General features: G+C 38.3%; 1 pseudogene across 1 annotated transcript; it reads left to right on the top strand.

The window, feature by feature from the left end:
- The first annotated feature begins 401 nt into the window (after positions 1 to 401).
- LOC149221509 (uncharacterized) lies at positions 402 to 5,584 on the top strand (annotated as a pseudogene). Its single transcript, XR_016249371.1, has 2 exons — positions 402 to 3,579; positions 3,743 to 5,584. The product of XR_016249371.1 is annotated as an uncharacterized LOC149221509 (transcript).
- Positions 5,585 to 19,186: the final 13,602 nt, after the last annotated feature.

The following is a 19,186-nucleotide window of genomic DNA, read 5'->3' as shown; positions in this document are numbered from 1 at the left end:
CCATAATTCAAGCATTCCAATGGCGAGTTGAGCTGCCCCAAACTTAATTCAAAGTGTAACAATTTGGAATACTGATCATGAGCAGCGGGAGGAATTCCTTTGGATATTGTACTTATCCCACCCAGCAGTGCCCATCCCATAATTCAAGCATTCCAATGGTGAGTTGAGCTGCCGCAAACTTAATTCAAAGTGTAATAATTTGGAATACTGATCATGAGCAGTGGGAGGGATTACTTTGGATATTTACTTATCCCACCTTTACACAATTCAACACGATTCATAAAACTCCCATCCGTGTTTTTCCAATTTTTATTCGTGTCACGACACTGAACATTCTTAATTAATTTAATGGCAGAGATTCAAGTCTGAAAAAGTACAGTGTTTGGTACATGTGAGATTTTTTATATGGAAATGTCGTCAGCACTTTCTTGCCTCCTAATTTATTTTAAATGGATTTAGCAGGGGAGGTCGGTGTCTAAAAAATATATGAGAAGAGACGCATAGCTGTAAAGTGCTCAACTCTGCTGCGAGGCCATGGCGATAACGGCGAAGCTTGCTCTCTTCATTATCGTTTTCCTCTCTGCAACACATAACGCCACATCCACAAAAAAGTCGCGGGATCGATTCCCTCTGCTGGCCTTCAGGGATGGATTAGCCAACTCGTCCCGCCGTCTTCTGCATTGGGACGAAACCGATTTTTCTTCCCCCTGTTCATGGACGGGCGTTTCCTGCTATGAAGATGGAATTACAGTGAGGGCATTGAATCTTTCCGCCTACGGCTTGGAGGGTAAACTGGCGCCCGAGTTAGGAGAGCTGAGGAGCATTGTGTCTCTGGACATGAGCTACAACTCGCTCTCAGGACAAATCCCTCCAGAGCTTTCTAACTGCAGCAGATTGCAGACTCTGTTCTTGAACAACAATCATTTCTCGGGTTCGATTTACCCTGAGCTTTTCGGCTTGACGGAGTTGGTGAACCTGGATTTGGGACATAATTTCCTGCGCTCTACAATTCCTTTGCAGATTGGTAAGTTAACAAAACTTGAGTTTCTCGGTCTATACAATAATTATCTCAGTGGAAGCATACCCATAGAAGCGTTTTCCCTCCCCCAGTTACAATTCGTCCTATTGAACACAAATAATCTTACTGGCAAAGTCCCTGAATTTGGAGAACCGTGTTCTATAGTCAGTCTATGGCTTCATGAAAATTTACTGTCTGGCAAAATACCCTCGTCCTTAGGGTTTTGTCGTAATCTTACTGATATTTATCTTCTTAGCAATCAGCTGCAAGGCACTATACCTTCAAGCGTAGGGACATTGCCCTATCTCAGAAACCTATTCCTTAATGGAAATAATCTCGTGGGGAGCATCCCTAAAAGCTTAGGTAATCTAAGGAGTTTGATTGTTCTTAGTTTGGACGAAAACCAGTTAGAGGGAAGTATACCTGCAGAGTTAGGTTTCTGTGGCAATATCACCGACCTCACTCTTTCTAAAAACCAGCTCTCTGGCTCCATACCCTCTTCGTTAGGGCTCTTGCAACAACTTAGTTTGATATACATATACTACAATAGGCTTACAGGGATAATTCTCATTGAGCTTAGCAATTGTACTTCTTTGTATGACGTCTAGCTCCATAATAACTTACTACATGGTGTAATCCCTCCATAGCTTGGTCGATTGGAAAATCTAAGAAAGCTTAATTTGTTCAACAATAGCTTGGTGGGATTGATTCCGCAGGAAATTGGTAACCTAAGCCTTCTTGAGGAGCTTGGCCTGTACAATAATAATCTAAGTGGAGAATACCTGCTTCGATTGCAAACCTGCAGCATTTGCAGTTCCTGAGTCTTGCAGAAAACTATCTTGTCGGAGAAGTTCCAGCTGAGCTTGGGATGAAGAGCAGGTTGAGAGTGTTGGATTTGACGAGGAATCATTTGAATGGTACAATACCCCTGCATCTCTGTGCAGGAGGAAAGCTGATGGTGTTAGACCTTGGGGGCAACCTTTTCGAAGGAACCTTTCCAGGTGAGGTTGGGCGTTGTCCTTCCTTACGAAGAATGGTTATCAGCAATAATAATTTGAGTGGAACAGTACCAAACAATCTAACTGTGAACACAGGGATTTTGTATTTGGACATGAAAATGAATAGCTTGGAAGGATCCATACCACCCAATCTTGGTCTTTGGAAAAATATTACATTCTTAGATATGTCATACAACCAGTTCTCAGGAGCCATACCAGCTGAGTTTGGCAAACTCTCGGAGCTCCAGATTTTGATTTTGTCCTCAAACAGACTCACTGGGAATATACCATCTGAGCTTGGGAATTGCTCCAAGATATTCAAGTTGGATCTAAGCAGAAATTCATTTACGGGAAGCATTTCACTGCCTCTTCTCAGTTTGACGAAGTTGCAAGATTTAAATCTTCAAGGAAACAACATTACAGGACAAATACCAGATTCCATCTCTGGCCTTCAAGAACTAATACAACTGCAGCTCGGTGAAAACAAGCTTGAAGGTCATATTCCCTCAGCTCTGGGAAATTTACGCAGTCTTTCACTAATGCTGAATATCAGCAATAACCATTTGAGTGGAGGGATACCACCTAACCTGGGTAATTTGAAAGAACTTCAAAATCTTGATCTGTCATATAATCAACTTTCAGGTATAATTCCTTCAGAGTTGGATGGCATGCTGTCTTTAAGTTCTGTAAATGTGTCATACAACCAGCTTTCAGGAATGCTTCCAAGTTCCTGGTTGGCTTTTGTGACAGCGTCTCCAAGTTCTTTCCTGGGAAATCCCGGGTTATGTTTAACAGATAAGCTATACCTTTGTAAAAGTGGAGGACAATCTGATCACAGAAACAATTACAGAAGAAACCTCATAGCTCATATAATAATTGCTATTGTATTTTCTTTGGCTGGACTTTGTTGTTTAGGGTACCTGGTATTCATTTCTCTAGTTCGGCTCCGATGGGCTCGCCAGCAAAAACCTACGATGGAGTTACTGGAAGATTCACAACAAGTTCTCCTGAAGGAAATAATGCAAGCAACAGCAGGTATGAGCGAGCAGTTTGTTATTGGTAAAGGCAAACATGGGATTGTTTACAAAGCAGAAATGCCATCTGGAAGAGTATTTGCTGTGAAGAAGTTGATATTACCAGAGAAAGGTCTTAGCAACACGAGCTTTAAACTTGAGATTGACACATTGGGCACTATAAGGCACAGGAATTTGGTGAAGATTGTTGGGTTTTGTGCACACAGGGATTGTGGATTGATAGTGTATGAATACATGTGCAATGGAAGCCTTCATGACATCCTGCATCAGGTCGAGCCACCACCCATATTGGATTGGGATATCCGTTACAATATAGCTGTTGGCATTGCTAATGGTTTGGCATATCTCCACCATGACTGTGTGCCCAAGATCATCCATCGAGATATCAAGTCGTGCAACATTCTGTTGGATTCGCAGATGGTGCCACATATTGCAGATTTTGGCTTGGCAAAACTGATACATGAGCCAGAGGACACAAATGTCGGTTCCATGTCGTGTGTGGTCGGTACACTTGGTTATATTGCACCAGGTGAGGCATGTGTTAAAATAACGTTAATGAATATTTGTTATTCTGGGCAATACCTAGTAATAGTTTAAAAACTTGGTCCTCGCATATTCTTCAGGTGAGATGGAAGTGTCAATGAAGTTATAGTTGCCTAATAATTTTTGGGTTTTTCCATTTGAAATTGCAGAGAATGCCTATTCATTACGCGTTACTGAGAAGAGCGATGTTTACAGCTATGGAGTAGTGCTCCTTGAGCTTTTGACTAGAAAGATGGCAGTGGATCCATGCTTTGAAGACGGGGATGACATAGTCAGATGGGTGAAGCGGAGATTAGAAGATTCTGGGAATCCTTATGGTGTCATGGATGAAGTGATGGATTATTGGATGGAAAATGAGAGGGATGAGGCAGTGGAAGTGTTGGGATTGGCAGTGAATTGTTGTGAGTCAATGCCTGATGCTAGGCCATCAATGAGAGAAGCAGTTGATCAGCTGGTCAAGGTGAAAAGCAGAAGAAGACATGTAGAAAGAAAGGATAACAGTAAAAGGACATCATTTTCATCTTTACAAGGAGGAGGCCTCAGACCATTATGACATTCGGTTGAATGAAGGTTTCAACTAGTGTAAGCGTACGCACACTGTTCTTTTATTTTTTGAATGTCCATGTATATATGCAAGGTTTGCAGTGTTTTACAATGCTATGAAGTCCACTATGTCCTCAATGCATAGATATAAAATTAAAAGTGCAGTTAAATTTCAGTTTTTCTCATACTAAATTAGGTGAAATTACAAATAGAGGGTGTGATTGATAACTTGATCAATCTTCGTCACCTCCATCTCTGACATGAAAACTTGGAGAAAAAGTATATGGCACTCAACGGACTTTACCAATCGTCAAATTAAGATACATTCTTCCTATAAAGTTAAGGAGCTACATTTATTTCTAGGAAACATGTTGGAAACTGGCTTGAATGACCTACAATTTCTAGCAGAAGCAGCAATTGTCCTCTCATGGTTTTCATATACAGGCAGGAACAGAGAAATTGGTTCATTGTACCCTACTTAACATGGCTAGCGGTACGTCATGCCCCAAGATTAGAAACCTTAAACTAAGAGGTGCTTATAGAAGGGATATGGAAGGACATTGCTGATGCAAACATATGGCCATGCAGAGCGTCAAGGCTTCTGCTAATTGTTCTTAATTTGGCTTACATCATTTTCATTTATTTTAATCATAGCTGAAATTTTAATTTTTTGCAAAGTTTCCAACTTTGTAATTCAGATAACTAGGATTTTTCCTTCTCTTTATTTACTATTTTGTGTTATTTTATCATTTTTATTCCTTTGGATCATATTGTGTTATTCTATCATTTTTATACCTTTGGATCATATTCTGTAACTTCAGAGATTTGAAGCTTCTTGCTATTTTGCAAAGAGTCCCAAGATAATATTTGCCCTTGCCTAGACATTGAATTTTCTGTGTACTTGACTTAACAGACCTTGCCTAACATCTTATGTCTGCCGGTGCCCAGCCTTCCTAATTCTGTATATTTGTTTCTTGAAATGAAACATGTTGGTTGAGAAATGCAGAGGTTTTGTTAGCATACTCTCTTTCCATCAAGAACTTGTATTCAGTTAGAATTCCATGGCTGTTAAGCATGGGAGAGGACCGTTGGCTGTCTGCTATGTTGGTTCGATATTGTTCTGCTTGTCTTAAAAGATAAGGTATCAATCTTTCTAGTGGCTTTTAGAAAAGCTAGAACATTTGGTTGTCGGTAGGTTGCTTCTAGAAGTCATTGAAAAGTGCTGCTGCTCTACTGCTTTGTTTGACTCTCGTTTTGCTGCTTCCACTGAAGCAGAGGTTGACTGGCTGGTTCACTGGTTGTCTGTTTTATTCTTCAGGTGAACCTTTCACATGGGTTATTGCATCAGTTATAATTTCTCTGTCCAAAAGTTCTATTTTTGCAGATTTTTGTTTTCATCATGTAACTTCCAAGTAACGCACAATCACTCTGAATGAGACGGACTAAAACTTTGCATTCGTCGTTTTCCTAAAATAGTTGTCAAATTTAGTTAATTCCTTTCCAAATAGAAATTTTCACCGAGAACTGAATGTTGCCTCCAGCAGATGAATGGAAGAGAAAAAAATATTAGAATCGGGTAGAGTAATTATGAGCGTGGCACGAAATCCCACTATAGGGACATGCCACTGTATTATAAAGTAAAACTGTGCCTGATGATTGTATTAGCTTGGAAGGCGGATGAATGTAAGAGGCCTAAAAACTGTACCTGATCCTTGCATTATCTCTGAATGCATATAAATGGAACATGATTTTTTTTTTAATAATATGGCTTTAAAAACTGTGCCTGATCATTGTATCCTTGAATGCAGATGAATGGAAAAGAGGGAAAAATAGAATGGCATAATATACATTTGTTGATGAGGGTGGCATTATTTTATTGCATACATCATTCATAGGAAGCCATAAAATATGATTTTTTTTTTAATAATATGGCTTTAAAAACTGTGCCTGATCATTGTATCCTTGAATGCAGATGAATGGAAAAGAGGGAAAAATAGAATGGCATAATATACATTTGTTGATGAGGGTGGCATTATTTTATTGCATACATCATTCATAGGAAGCCATAAAATAAGGATGGTATGCCATATTTGTAGTAAAATATTATAAATTTTATTTTTTTGGGTTAATTTTAAAAAGTCGTTTTTTTGGTTGTTTGTGTTATTTCAGACTTGTGGCTTGAGAAATCGTTATTGGGTCACACCAGTCCTAAGCTGATGGTAGCATGTCTCCTCCCCTAGCATTGCGGCAACAACCTCAGTGAAGTTTGATCTTTAGGTAACCTTGTTTACTAGCCCATCTTCAACTAGTTCGGCTAGTCAGACTTGACTTTACTGATCTTTAGGTAACCTTGTTTACTAGGCCCATCTTCAACTAGTTCGGCTAGTCAGACTTGACTTTAAAAAGTCGATTTTAAAAGAAAGATCTCAGTATATATTTTATATTGATTTTTTAAAATTTAAAAGTTTTAAAAATTGATTTTTAAAAATTTAATTTTAAAAGTTCTAAAAATTCCCCACCCGATTTTTTAAAATTTAATTTTAAAAGTTTAAAAAATTCCCCACCCAGGGAATACAGCCATCTGATTGAGTCAAAGCAGTTGGAATTTTCTATTAGTTTGTTTATTTGTGGAATATTTTGCGAATTCTCGATTTTGAATTTTATTATTTAAACCTCTTAATTTTATTTATTTAGTTTGCGATTGATTTAAATAGTATGATAAGATTTAATTAACTTAAATTTTCACTTTGCTCAAGTTGCTATTAACTAAGTGTTCTACTGTAATAATGCAACACATATATCATGTTATTGCAACGCTATTTCATAAACTTAAGTGTTCTAATGTAATAATACAACACATATATCATGTTATTGCAACGCTATTTTCATAGGAAATGGATATTCCATGTCATTAAAGAAGTATTAATTTATATTTAAACATTTTCATGACACCTAATTAGGATGCATGTATTGGTAGGGTTTTGTTGCAAATGTGTAGATGCAAGTTCTCTATGAGCGTGACCGTTTTTAAGACTTTTATATTAATTATGATGCCAAGGTTCAAATATTAAATATCTATCGTAAAAGCATATGAGAACTATTTAAAAATATAGCAACTATTTAAAAATATAAGTTACATTTAAATTAGTTCAAAATTATATAATTAAATTGGTATCATAGATAATAAAATTGGTATCATACATAAGGAATTAAAAATCTATATAGTTTGGGAGGATATTTACAATTACTTTTAAAATTATATATTTCAAATATATATAATTAGTTAAAAATCTATATAGTTTGGGAGGATATTTACAATTACTTTTAAAATTATTTCAAATATATATAATTAGTTAACTTGTTTAAGAAATGAGAAATATAAATGGGTAACCAGTCTAAGAAATGAGAAATTTGTATGGAGGAATGATCCAAAATCTTTTACTTATAGATGCATCAAAATAACATGAAACATAGCTTATTAACCATGGAACTTAAAAGCACATAAAGCAATGCGGAAATAACAAGAGAAACATGAAATCATGACATAGATTTGATTACGGAGTTCATCGAATTTGGACTACGTCTTTGGGCCCTGCTCAATAGTGGGGAGATCTTCATTCATTAAGTGACATAAAAAGAGAAAAAATTACAAACAATATTCATTTACAACCTTATACCTCCAAGCTGGAAGATGGACAAAGAATGGAGAGCTCAGCGTTAGAAATAGAGAGTACCATTGAAATCTTGGCGAAAAATGAAGCTTCTGCACCCCCTCGGAACTTCCTTGTTGCTTAAGGTGAGGCCCCGGCTTGCTGCTAGGTCAGGTTATTGCTGTACGCAATGGTTTCTGAACTATTATGCCAGTCTCCCCCTTTTTCCGATGCGGACAATCCATTCTATAAGTTGGTGGCTAACTCCTCAATCCCTGGGCAGTTCTTAACAAACGACAAGTTTAGCAGACGACGGTTCCTACACCAAGGATCTTGAACCAGAGATAGCATGCAGGAGGCAAACCTTTCATATATGGAAAGACCTCCAGAGCCTCTTAATCGCACATTACTCTTAACTCAACGGTTTTTAATATCGGTGCTTTGAATGGCGGACAGACTTGACCTTTGCAACAAACGACCTGTGATAAAGGCGGACCCTGTAGGAATTTACATAAGATTCTCTCATGAACGGTTACCCTACAAATGATCCTCCATGCTCTTTAAATAGAGATCATGGACCAATTGGGTGTTAAGCCACAGATCAAGTGTCAGTAATACTGAGGAGAGAATGAGCCGTCGGATCACTACATATCGTGACTTCGGATTGTAAGTTACAAAATTACATAGTAAAGAAACACATTTTACTTAACTCTACACTAGACCAGGTTATACTTAACTATTTTCTATGTGTCGGAATATCCTAACATCCCCCCTTAAGAACAACTTGGGATAGGATTGAAGGATGTACAAATATGATAGAATAGGAGAAGGAAGGATGCATTAGAGCCTATCCCCCCTTAGTGACAACTTCCTGAACTCTAAACATAAATCGAAGTTTAGTAAACTTCTCCTTTGTGAGAGCCTTTGTAAAGATGTTTGCAACTTGATCATCTGTTGAACACTATTGCACTTCAAGAACATGGTCGTGAATGAGCTCTATGATGAAGTGCATGTGCGGTTCAATGTGTTTGTTATGCTGATGTTGGACTGGATCTTTGCATAGTTGAATGGCACTTTGATTATCAAACCAAAGTGTAATCGGATACTGCTGCTGAAATCCAAACTCTGACAGGATCTGACGAAGCCACAGGGCTTCCTTACTAGCTTCTACGACACCACCATACTTTGCTTCTGCTGAAGAAAAAGAAATGGCACTTTGTTTCTTGCAAGCCCATGTAATAGGTCCTGAACCAAGGGTGAACACATAACCTGCAGTGGACTTCCGATCATCAAGGTCACCAACCCAATCAGAATAAGAGAAACCAACCAATAGAGGAGATTCTTCTGCACTATAATGAATCCCAAACTGAACTGTACCTCGAACATAACAAAGTATTCTTTTAGCTACTTTCCAATGATTTTCATGTGGGTTTTGCATAAACTGAGCAATAAGGCCAACAACAAAGGAAAGGTTAGGACGAGTATGGGTTAGATACAAAAGTTTTCCTACAAGTTGACGATATAATGTAGCATCAACTTCAGGGGAAGTACAAGTGACTGAAAATTTGGCTCCAGACTGAAAGGGAGAAGGAGCTGGCTTACAGTCTTCCATGTGAAAATGTCGTAGAAGATCACATGCATACTTGGTCTGGGAAAGGGAAATACCTTCTTTGGATTGCAAGACTTGAAGACCAAGAAAATAATGCAAGTGTCCTAAGTCTGTCATTTCAAACTTCTTTTTAAGGCTGGACTTCACATGGTTTATAATGTTGGGATCACTACCAATAAGGATAAGATCATCAACATAAAAAACAAGAATGATGAGAGACTTGCCCACTTTCTTGGTGTACACAGTATTGTCAGAATGACACCTAGAAAATTCAGTTTCAAAAAGAAAGCTATCTATTTTGGCATCCAAGCCCAAGGGGCTTGCTTGAGACCATAAAGGGATTTCTTAAGCCGACATACAAGGTTGGAGTTTGTTTGTATAAATCTAGTAGGTTGTTTCATATAGATTTTTTCATGCAAGTCCCCAGGCAAGAAGGTAGATTTAACATCCATCTGATGGACTTCCCATTTGAAAGAGGCAGCAAGGGAAAGAACTAGGTGGATAGAGTTCATTTCGGCAACAGGGGAGTAGGTTTCAGTATAGTTAATGCCTTCAACTTGTGAAAAACCCTTAGCAACAAGACGAGCTTTATGTTTATCAACTTTTCCATCTGGTCCATACTTGGTTATGTAAACCCATTTGCATCTAACAAGTTTTCGTCCATTTGAAAGGGGAACAAGATCCCATGTATCATTTGCCACTAATGAACGATATTCTTCATTCATAGTTGCGTCCCAATCTGGATGGCTTGAAGCTTCTGCAAAGGTGTCAGGATCATAATTAGCTGAAGCTTGAGCCAGTAAAGAAGAGGCTCTATCGAACTGAGAATGTGTACGTCGTTGATTTGTAGGATCACCGACAAGAGCACCCGCTGCATCCAGAGTAGCGCGGACCCATTTTGGAAGCTGAGGAACTGAAGGAGGATCTTAAGAAGGTGGGGGAGGATTGTCATCCTTGCTGTCATCATCTGAAGAAGAAATATTTTCAGAAGTAGAAGGGATAGAGAGAGGTGGCACATCTGCCAAACTAGGCTCGTAGGCCGATATATTTTCAACAAACTTTACATATCTTCTAATTATAACATTTTTGGACTTAAGTGGAATAAGTTTGTATCCTTTGACATCTTCAAAATATAAAAAAAAAAATACATTTTTCACTCTTAGGTTTTAAATCTTTATGTTTCTCATTTGGAATATGGGTCCGTGCTTCACTTCCAAAAACACAAAAGTGACTTACATCTGGTTTAATTGAGCTTCATGCTTCTTTTGGAGTGATATTCTTTAAAAACTTAGTAGGAGTGCGATTTATTATGTAATGTGCACAGTGAATTGCTTTTGCCCAAAAATTAAGACTAAGTCCTTTAGATTAAAGCATACAATTAGCCATTTCCTTTAAGGTTTGATTCTTCCTTTCATCTACACCATTTTGTTGTGGAGTATATGGAACAGTATGTTGCATTTGAATTCCATTCTCAGTGCAAAAGTTGATGAATTTGTTGTTAACATATTCTCCGCGATTATCAGATCTTAGCCTAAGAATTTGATGTCCAAATTGTTTTTCAACAAAGGTCTTAAAGGCCAAGAACATGTTAAATACTTCACTCTTGAGTTTTAAGAAGTATACCCAAGTGCGTCTGGAGAAATAATCAATGAAAGTTAAGAAATACTTGTAGCCAGAGAATGAAACAACTGGAAGTGGACCACATAAATCACTATGCACAAGCTGTAAAGGGGCTGAAGCGTGCCAAGAGGCATGTTTTTCAAAACTATCCCGATGATGTTTTCCGAGTACACATCCGGAACAAACACCATCTCTGCAAGATACCATTGGAAGACCTGTCACCATATTTTCTTTACATAGATTCTCAAGGGAGCGATAGTTTAAGTGACCAAATTGCTCATGCCAAAGTTTGCTCACTTCATCATTATGAATAACAAATACCAAGGAAAGATTTGATGACCTATTGATGCCTCGAAAATCGCTGCATCAATATCGGGGAAAACCACCCGGTCTAGACCTTAAAGGCAGTTCTTTTTCCGTTTGGTGTGGTGGCTCTGACTGGATATAATGGGACTAGTTTCCCAATGATTTATGAATGGGATGGATAAGTGTTTAATTTACTTATATCTAATGGAAAATGATGAAATATTTATTCTAAAATGCAATAATGTAATTAACTAATCTATCCTGGGAAGTCTCTGTCTTAGTGCAATTCTTAATAATTCTTATTGAAAAGTAGGCATGTAGATGACTCTACTTTTAAACAAAAATATTCATTCATATGATAATTACTTTGTTCAAGTAGTTGAACAAAGTAATAATTAAAACATTATTGCATTGATCTTTATATATCATTGACGCATATATAGATGGAAAATAACAACTCTTGAACATTCCATAGTGATAAGTAAAAGAGATTGCTGTAAGAGCTTATACATACATCAATAATAGCAAAATGAATGAATGCTAGTTTACATAAAAGAACGAAGAAAAACATAGATAATAGTATCATATGTGTTTGAATCCCCTCCAACATGAATTGCATTTGGATCCCGTTTTCTAACTTGGAAATACTTTTATAGGAAGCAGTGGTGCATATTAGACAAAAGTACTTTTCATTAAAACTCAGAATTCATGTCCAGTTTCATAAAAAAATATATATCGGAAGCACAATAGTGCAACTTCTAATCCAAGTCTTAATACAAAATTTTTAGGACCCTTTCTAAAAACATGAAAAGGTCTATAAATACTATCTACACTAACTAACTATGAAATAAAAATGCCGTGAGCTGGTGTAACCAAATCACAAATATATGAAAATCTCCCCGAAATAGACATGCTTGCAGTCGGTAAGGATGGTTCATTGTTTTGGCTGACTATCTTTTGGCTTAAGCTGGAATATGGCAAGCATCGGTTGCAGTGCTGGAGGATGACTCATACGTGAATGTAGCTGGGCAGTATATGTGGCATCAGTAATTTCAGGAATCATGTAACCGATTGCATCGGCAAGGCATTTTATCACTGTCCTTTGACTATATGGTTTAACAAGGAAGAACCAAAAGGTTTCTCACATTAAAGTTTGAATGCTCGCGATCAATCTCTCCCTCTTTTCCAGCTCCTATTTCCATATCTGCTCTAATGCTTTGACTGATGGCAGTTTCCTTGGAGTACATTTTGAAATTAAATTTGACAAATAAAGAGTATTATTAATCAATTCCACTAGATTACCAGTCGCTAATCTACATCTCGATGTTTCCCTTTCTGCTTTAATTAGTTGAGATTGCCACTCAAGGAACAGGATTTCCTTGTGTGAATCCAGAATTTGGGGCAGATTTGCAGCTTGTCCTTCCTTTGTTTTTTGCCAAGAGAGAAGCTTTGTTAGTGTTTCATCTGCCTGCTCCAATTTTTGTCTTGCATCAACCGACTTATCAATCATAGACGAGGAAATTTTATAGAAGGGAGGAACAAGAGAAATATTATTACATAACAAGCTCAACTGAGTAGATAGTGTCTTAGTAATTTGGAGAGCCTCTGATTTGAATTCCTCTACTTGAGGAAATTCCTTGAACCTTTCTATTTGCAGTGACAATTGAGTAATCTGTTTATCTTTTGATTTGTTCAATTGTTCATTCATTGTCTTCAGCTTGTTCAATGCTCGAGATAGTTCTTTTTGCTTCTGCACTACATGTTGATCTATCATCTGTTTCTCTTTAAGCAATTGGTTGTTTGACTGCTTCTGTGCTGCTAATTGCTGCTCTAATTGCTCTATCCTCTGCTGTTTTTCATGTACCATGTCTCTAGTGAGATGATTGCTTGATCCTTCTCTTTAAGCAAATTGCTAACTTCTGATGCCTTGTCCATAGTAGCTGCTGTGTATGCCCCAACATACTGAGAGATTTTAGTAAGATCTTCGGAAGGGTTGACTTCCTCTCTCCATACCACATTAGTTATCTCCATCTGTGTAGGTAAAAGAGAAGATTTATCAAGTTTTTTCTTTTTCGTTTGTCTCTTTATTACAGCCCTATGCTTAGGGTTGTAGAAGATATCTAAGGGTGCTATTTCTTCTACATGCAGAACAATCTCATCGGAAGGGTTCTCTTCGGTTGGAACTGTATTAGTTGCTGTCTTATAACCAGTTGTTACTTCAGGTGTGCTAAATCCCTGCAAGCTCTCAGTATTGCTGATGATTGAGTCAAACTGTTTCCATTATTTGTGTAGTTTGGGATCAATATGAATGTCTGAATCAATGAGTTCACTGCCTTTTCTCTGTTCCTGATCCTGCTCTGGTGTTTTCTCTTTCTCAGGAACTTTTTCCACTGCAGGAGCTTTATCAGTAGCTTGTTGTTCAGTTTTGCTTGACTGGATTGTTGGGGTTGTGGCTAATAGGTCTAAAGGCATAGTTTGCAACCTCTGGTCTCTAAGCCTATTAAACGTTTCTAGCCCTTCATCTTGATACCTCATCCTGGCCAATCCTTTAACCTGAAATAATAATTCAGCTGAAGAAAATAGATCATCGAAGTTATCCGCTTTATGATCAAACTTAGCAATTTTGGCTTGAGATGTGACATTATAAGCAACCTTTCTGGGATCTGTTGTGGCCAGCAACAACCCCCCCTTTTTCATTTAAGTGTTGTCCAAAATACTAAATGAATGGGGACCCTTAGTTAAAATTTAGGAAAAGCAAGAGTTTCCTTTCTTCAAAATAAGGTTACCATTGTAAGCTTAGGAAGATCTTTTGAATACTTTAAAACCTAAGTTTATGATAAGAAAAATCTTTAAAAAATCGCATCATAAAATGATAGAAAAACACCTCCATTTGGGTATAATCCTGGTATGTGCAAGAATTCTCGTACTAAGCAGTATATCGCATCGCAATAAGGTAATGCCAATGAGAAAGACTTCAAGATTTTTCGATTTGCGATAACCCCGATCGCAAGATCGCATATCGCAGGGAATGGGCTAACAAAATATGGCAAGCATAAAACTTCTGCGATCTGCGATGTTGCGATATTGCGATAAAGCGATGGTTGCAATATTAAGCCAAATCAACTTTGCGATGTTATATTTGTGAGTCGGTACGAGAGCGCGATGGTGCGATAATGCGATGTCGCGATCTGCGACGATTGCGAACCAAATCGCAAAATCACTCCATCACGAATCTTTCGGGCATGCTATTCAAGAAAAGCCACTTACCATAATCTGACTCAAGATCATGTGCTTTTAATGATAATAAAGGAATTAGTTGTCATCTATTAAATGTAGACGCGTGCTTTTGCAAAGAATTACTTCACGTAAGGTGGCATATTTGATATATTTGCTGCATTTAAGACTCTCCCATCACCTTTCTTGATCAGTCATTTCCATTTGTGAGCTGCAGGAACGAAGAACGAAGGGCGATACCAAGCCATACGCAGGAAGAAATGGGAAAGAAAAATAAGGCTCAGGGCTCTGAGGTGAAGGAAATGTCACCTTTATATACAGAAACAGCTTGTAGCAGAGACATAAGGATATCGACGTGGGAAAGCATGTACAGACTGCTTGAAGAAGAAAACCCCAGGATAATGAAGGTTACCGCTGTTGCAGATTCACAGGGCTCTTCCGAAGCATCCTTAGAAGAGCTAGCGTGCTCATTCCTTCATCGGATAGCAGCAAGGCCTAAAATTCTCCCATATACGGATATGATCAAGTGGATACTTGACAATGCAAAAATGAACGACAGACAGTTCAAGATTCAAGGACATGGGCTCATCGGGTCATTCGCTGCACAAGACTTAAAGCTCATGTATCATCTTCCTGAACCGCAGGCGACTTACAATGCACAATTCATTAAAAAATTTGTGGCAGAGAACCCAAACCTATCAGAGACCACCAAAGATTGGTCCAGAAAAGATGAACCGCTCAAAAAAGATAAAAACGGTATGTACAACACTGGTTCCCTCACCTCTCCGTATTGTTTTGCTGCGGCCATGCTTTGTAGATTATTCGGGATGCCAGATATCAATAAGTTTTCGTCTGAATGGTTACTGATGCTGCCACAAATGCCATTATTATAGATTGGGCCAAGATCTTTTCTGATAACCTATTCACGACTATTATCAATTACCGGTCTAAAAGATCCATGTCTCAAAGGATCTATCCTCCTTTTTACCTATCCGCATATGTTATGGATTCTATTTGTTATGTGTCTAAATTTCCCGCTATGGGTTGGAAATGGACAACTCATGACCCATTACCCATCCATGTTTATCATAAGATATTATGGGATTCTCAGTTCATTCCACATTTCCACCAAATTTGTCACGGGCTTATCTTACCCATGTATAGAATGATGTATGATAAAGAACCCCCGAGGTGCTCACCTGAGGCACAGATAGATATCATCCCCATCGCAAGATGGTTCGGAGAAGAATGGTTCACCTATATTAGAGTATTTGGAAGCACCGTCCCCCCTCATGTCCTGCCTTTGTATATTCCTGACAAACTTCTGGCTAGAGAGATTGCATATCAAACTTGTTCAGAAGGCGGCCTGACTAAAGACCTAAAAGACAAAAAGAAGGCCATATGGCCTCAGTTTCCTGTAGCTTGTGGGGCCTTTTCATTGTTCGATGTAGGTCACGCGTTCACCGAAGTAGAGAATATGACGTGTCTACAATTATTTAAATTTTTGGCAAGGCCATTTGACCCAAATGAGGTTGCCCAGGATTTCACAACGACAGTCAAGATAAAAGTGTTCGTTGGAAAGAAAGATTTATTTGATGATTTATTTCAGAGTAAAAGCTCACTCCAGGAAATTTTGCGGGAAGCTCAATTGCGTTTGTCTCCAGATGACCTCCAAAGATTCATGGTATACAGGGAAAGAAGACTAGCCAGTGTTCCTCTAGAAAAGCTGCAACCACCTGCCAGAGAACCTACTCCAAGCATTAGCCTTAGTGGGAATTCAAGCGCTTCCGGATCTAAATCTAAGACTGGACAAGGGATGCCTGAGCATTCTAAAAGATCCAAAAACAACCAAGATAGAGGTGAAGAGTCAGCTAAGGACACCGCTCAGTCAATGGAATTTCCACAGCAGCAAGTTATTGCCTCCTCGTCAAGAGATGTCCCCCCTCTCGCCATTAAAGCACCACCCGTCACAACAGAATTAGATAAAGAATGAGAAACCTTCAACGAACTGATCAATCTTGAGGGACAAGCCCCAAAAACACCTGTGAGCAATACACAGGTAGCACAAGACGTGTACTCAACCATAGTCAGCAATGTCACAGAAACGGAGCATATTCCTATCACTCCATCTTCTGAGCTTCTACCGAATGTAGAAGAAATTCCCCCACTGGACATATTTTATAGTCCCCAACATAAAGCAGTCGTAAGAAGGCAAAGAAAAAAGAGAAAGTTAGAAAATACACTTTCTTAGGATGCTGAGCAATTAGACGTCCTGTGGAAAGATCCTGTCGATAATCCAACTGAAAATCTCACCAAACTGTCTCAGATCGCAGGGGCATATGCCTTTGCGACTATTAACAAAGCGTCACAAGTACAACAATTGTTGAAAGAGCAAGAAAATCAGATACATGTATTGCAACTACAATTGCAACAAGCCAATGCTAATAATGAGGTACGCAAACAGCTTGAAAAGTTGCAGGAAGACTTCCAGCAAATGCAAATAAGTTATCAAATAAGTTTGGATGAAAAGGGAAAACAATTGCAAGATGTACAAGAGATGCACAGAGACGACCCCAAACTTACAGAGTTTATTTCAGAGTCTATTGCCTTGAATGAACAACTACTGCAGCAACAGGAAGAGTTGGGACATAAGTTATCACAGTGGAATTATTATTGCGAACTGAGTGATAAAATCACCAATCAAGTGGTAGACTTGCGAAGTGACTATAATCAGATTGACAAACGAGTGACGTAGTACTTGGCTTGGCAGGATGAAGACGAGGGAAAAAGAGTAGGCGCACTCAGGATAAATGAGAATCATAAAGAGTTGCTCTTCAACAAGTGGGACGATCAAATCAGGGAAGCGGAACAAGCAGCAGAAACAGCGGCCACGACAGCAAGAACAGAGCAAACTTAATCACAGAGACCACCCCGGGGTATTTACCAAATAAACTACGACTAGAAGCAAAATGGAAGCAGAAGGCGCAGGAAAAGAAAAAAGAGGTCCAAGCACTAAACAGGTTAAATTGGGAGTGTTACTGGGCATACTTGGTGAAGCCGCATAGTCAGCAGATGACTGTGAAATGTATCATAAATGCGGTCGAGAAAGTGGTGCCAGCTCTCATAGATTCTGTTTTCTCAGCCTAGCTCAAAGCAGAAGTCATCCAGCCGACTCTCCTCAAACCCATGATGAATACATGCAGCTTTAAAGATCAGATTCAAAAATAGCTTTATTTATAATGTTGTTTTTTCTTAAAAATTAGATTAGAAAAAGGACGGTCATTTGAAAACCGCATCCTAAATTTTGTAAATAAACTATTATTAGAATTAGGAAGTAGTATTTAAACCCTTCTCATGCATTTAGAGAAGGGTCCAGAATTTTGTCAAAAACTTGTCCTCAGAACATGCACTTCTGCACCCTCAGAGGAGGTTTTGATGAATGAATGGATCGAGGTTTATTAATGTTTGCATTTGATATCTGCTACTGATGTTGCACTTTTGTACTCTTAGTAGATATTAGAACAAGTAGAGATAAATCATTGTTGCTTGAAGCTTATGAGTAGGACCAATCATAAATGGTACTTTTATCTCTTGGCCATTTCTGCTTATATTCTTAAAGTGATATACAATTTTTAGTTGTTTATATGTTATTGCATGAATGTTTGAGTTACCATTTGGCACTTTTGTACGGTGGAGTCATTTATTTATGTTTGATATATGAATAACTTGTTATGCGATATGCTGTTCACAACTGTTTTGCCTAACTTTTTATGCAAAGTAGTTCATCTTAATTGATTTTCATTCTTATGATAGCTGAATGATCTTTATTACCAGTTATTATTTGAAATCTCTTTAGATCGCATAATAGAAGAAATACATCCCGGGTTAGCATAGATTAGATGTGCTGTTTTCATTAGATTATAATAGCATAGAATTAGATTAAAGTAGCTTAGATTAGAACCCTTAGATCAGCATCATCCAACTCTGCACACACACACACCCTTAGATTGGGAAACTGGTCCCATTATCCCCAGTCAGACCGGCTATACCAAACGGATAAAGAGCTGCCAACCAAGGTCCGGACTGGGTGGGTATCCCCCTTGTTGTCGACCCGATTTTTGGGGCTTCAACAGGATCATATGGTCTGTTAGGTATTGTGGCAAGATTCAACATTAACATCTTTTCTGTCTCCTTCTTTGCATGCTTGTAGTCATGTAAAGTGAAAATGCCGCATCATAAAGAGAAAATTGGCAACATGTGTTTCTTTGAATCCTTAAGGGTTTTGGATGTCCCTTCTACTGTTATTTGATAAGCCAATTCCCGAGCTAACAATTTATCAGGCACATACAAAGGGAGAACATGGGGTTTAGTAAGGTTACCAAAAACCCTTATATAAGTAAATTTCTCTTCCCCGAACCAACTACGTACTACTGTCAAGTCAATTTCTACTTCTGGGGATATCCTGGGGGCAAGTTTATTAAAAATAGAATAATATACATGGAGAATAAAACCATTGCAAACTTTATACAAGTGATTCTTGTAATGCACCTTCCAAAACTGTTGGTGGTAAATATGGATTGGATTCGGGTCTTGGGGAGTCCATCTCCATCCGAGTATTGGATATTCAAGTT

Source organism: Pinus tabuliformis, chromosome Q (assembly GCF_031772625.1).
Source record: "Pinus tabuliformis cultivar Carrire ecotype Pingquan chromosome Q, CPIR1, whole genome shotgun sequence".
In the NCBI taxonomy this organism is placed as follows: Eukaryota; Viridiplantae; Streptophyta; class Pinopsida; order Pinales; family Pinaceae; genus Pinus; species Pinus tabuliformis.
This window is presented reverse-complemented; position numbering and strand designations above follow the sequence as displayed.